This window comes from Nicotiana sylvestris, chromosome 5 (assembly GCF_000393655.2).
Source record: "Nicotiana sylvestris chromosome 5, ASM39365v2, whole genome shotgun sequence".
NCBI lineage: Eukaryota > Viridiplantae > Streptophyta > Magnoliopsida > Solanales > Solanaceae > Nicotiana > Nicotiana sylvestris.
In genome coordinates this window covers 95466573-95470200 of record NC_091061.1, presented here as the reverse complement: position 1 = coordinate 95470200, position 3628 = coordinate 95466573, and positions in this window count along the sequence as shown.

Genomic DNA, 3628 nt, shown 5'->3' with positions numbered 1-3628 from the left:
CACATATGCCTCATTGAGTGTCTTTAACAACACGTTCTGATGCTCATTTGAACTTATCACCAAGGACAAAAGTGAGACCTGAGAGGGGGACTTTTTGAGTTGATCAATCACGGCGTAGTCCGAAGGTTTAATTTTTCAGAAGAATTCCTCTGCCTCTTCAGCACTAACTGGGTTTTTAAGCGGAAAACGCTTCTATTTGGTCTTGTCCAATTCTTCCAAGTTGAGGTACTTTCAAGATGGGTTCATTTCATTCACCTCCCCCATGATTTCCTTTCCTTTGTATGTTACCGCTGCTTTATTGTAGTTACAGGGGATAACAGTGGGGTCCTTCATAGGATTCTGTGGTGCGCGGCTGATAACCACGGGTTCAGTCAGCCTAGGTGAAATTATCAGCCTCCACGCCACATAAGTCCCCTTTGGTATGTACATCTTTGGTACATTCAGTGTAACCTTGTTTTGATCAAACATTTTGTGGGGACTCAACACAAACTGTTCTTTTCTAGGGACCCTGAGAACATAGAGAACGACATCTTTAGGGGGTGCTGACCCTGTCTTGGTTTCCACAACCTTTTCTATGCTTTGAGGGATGGAGCTATTTTCTTTTCATCCTTAGCTTGCTTTGATGCCGCTTTGGGCTTCTTTTCAACATCGGCAATAGCAATGATAGCTTTCAAAGCTGGGCCGAACTCTTTGTCCACACAGATCATCACAATAACTGGCCTGTTGTTGTGAGCAAGCAATGGGTTATTGGTTACATTGGGGACCTCCTCATCATTCAACACTACCCGCTTTTGTTCTATCAGGTTTTTGACCACTCTCTTAAGAGTCCAACAATCTTCAGTGTCTTGCCCTTCTGCCCTTGAATGATAAGCACATCGGGTACCAGGTCGGTAAGAGTATGACTCTGGGTTTTTCCTGTTTGGAGGTACGGCTGCAACAAACCCATTTGGACCAACTTTGGGAAAAGGCTAGAATATGATTCATCGATGGGTGTGAAGTTGGTTTTTCTGGGTGGCTCACAGGCATTGATGTTATATGGAAAATTATTCTGTGGTGGACGAGGATTATATGAAGCTTGGCAAGGACGGTTATTTCTGGAGGTGGAGCTTCATTTTGGTTATATTATTGTTTGCGGTCGAGCGTATAGCAGCATTCATTACTTCATAAGGCTGAGGAGTCATGGAATATGTTGTATCTTGGTGAGGGTAGTAATGTTGCGGGGTGCTTGAAGAGAAACCAAAGTAAACTTGGGGTTGACGGGGTTTCTTTAGGCTTGAAGCCATCATTGCCACTTCTTCTTTCTTTTTCCAGTTTGCTGCAGCCCCTGACCCGCTCTACATTGCTTTAGAGGTGGCTCTTATAGTTGATTGGCTCAGGATGCGACCTGTTTTCAAACCATTCTCCTCCATTTCCCCAATCTTTATGGCTTCTGCAAATGGCTTACCCATAACGAACATCATGTTCTGGAAGTAATTAGCCTCTTGGGCTTGCAAAAAAACACTAACCATCTCGGTCTCATCCATTGGGGGTTTCACCCTGGCAGCTTGTTTATGCCACTTGATAACATACTCTCGGAAGCTCTCTAAGGATTTCTTTTTGAAATTGGATAAAGATTTTTTATATGGAGCTATGTCCACATTGTACTAGAACTGTCTAACAAAGTCTTAGGCCAAGTCATCCCATATGTGCCAGTGGGAGATGTCTTGGTCCATATACCATTCACATGCAATTCCGGCTAAACTTTCCCCAAAGTAAGCCATCAAGAGTTCTTCTTTCCTGCCCGCTTCTCTTAACTGATTGTAGTACCTTTTCAGGTGGACTATAGGGTCTCCATGTTCGTCGTACTTTTCAAACTTGGTAGTCTTGAAACTGACGGGTAGGTGAACATAAGGGAACATGCATAAGTCAGCGTAGGAGACACTCTTCTGGATACTCAAGCCTTGTATTTTCTTGAAACTTTGTTCTATGCTTTTCATTTTTCGAGTGATCTCTTCTTGCTCGAGATTCTTTATTGTTCTCCATTGTCCCGTGGTAATCTCATACCGAGGTTGTTGAGGGTAGGAGTTTGGGGTGACATGAGCCGTGTCCGATGGAAATGGTGGTATTTGGAAAGTAAAGGATGACGACTCAAAACTTTGTCTGGGTAATGTTGGCTGTGTCGTAGCCGAGGTTGGTGGTGCGGTGAATATGTTAGAAGACACTCCCGAAATAAATGCTTGGGGCGAACCTCAAAAGGCATTCTAGCGAAATGGGCCGACATAGTGGGGTATCTTAATGGGGCAACCGGGTAGTTTATAGGGATGTTGGAGGTTCCACTTTTTCCGGGAATCAACTCAGGAAAACCAGGTATTGCACTAGGCAGCTCTCTGACGTTATACCAAGCATCCCACATTTCCAACATGCAGAGGCGTAATGTCCTATTCTCTTCAGCAGTTGCTGACTCTGACGTCGGGATAACCGACAACGAGCTATCCTCTGTGTGGGAGGGGGGAATTGTTGGTAGATGATTCTCTAGCATCATTTAGACACTTCATTTGGATCTTGTAAAGTAAGGGTGCGAAGCCAGGTTACCACAAAACCAACCACCTTAAACATAGAAACTAGTCTCAACAGCATACACAACAAAACGATTAGTTCGAGACAATTAACACATAGGGAATCACACATTGGGGAATCAATGCACCTAGACAGTTAAATATTTTTCTACATGTTTTGCGATGGTTGCGTATCTCATCTCGGCTTTTGTGACCTCCCACTTCTTTGAATCTTTTTTTTTTTTGCGCTTTTCATTATTTTGCTCTTATTTCTTTGCACTCTCTCTTTTGCATTGTTTTCTCTCTTTTTCTTGTGTCCTCTTTTCATAATTTTCTCTCTTATTCGAGTTATCTATAGCTATAACCGGATCCGATGGGGATTGATTATCTATCACGAAGCCACGTGAATCAGATCATTACGTAGTTCAGGGGATAAATGCGGAATAAAAGAAAGAAACAATTTTGGTTTTTCGAATTTTCATTAAAATAAAAACTTCTAATTTTTCTCTATTACAAAGACTCCATCATACATACCTAAGAACTGAAAAACTAAGACAGACTCCAAATAGACTCTAAAAGGAAACTAAAATACAGACTCGAAAAGAAAAATCAGGAATACATAAGTGCCTCCAAAACTACTCTAGGAGCTCGCGGGACATCAGTCGGTCTCGATGAGGGCCTACATGCAAGATCTCCTTGGAGGCGATCCAAGTTATCCATTATTTGGCGAACAAAAGTCATCATTGTGGTGAAGAAAGTGGATCTATTCATATCCTCACACTCATGGCATTTCATGACGATGTAGTCAGCAATTCCTCTAATGATGCCTTTCTCTTGGAGCAGGCGCCCAATTTGTTAAGATCTAGCTTTAAGAACTTGGGTGTCATTATGGCTTTGCTCCTATAACAATTGCATGTCCTCTTCTAGTCGAGACATCAATGCATAACAATGCTCCCTCTCTGCCTTGAAGTTTTATGTCTGTTGAGCCATTTCATTCTCGAGGGTGGTTAGCTTTTTCTTTAGATTTGCGACCTCTCTATCATATTTTCCTTTTAATTGCTGAACAAACTCTGCCCCGTCCTTCTACGTTCTTC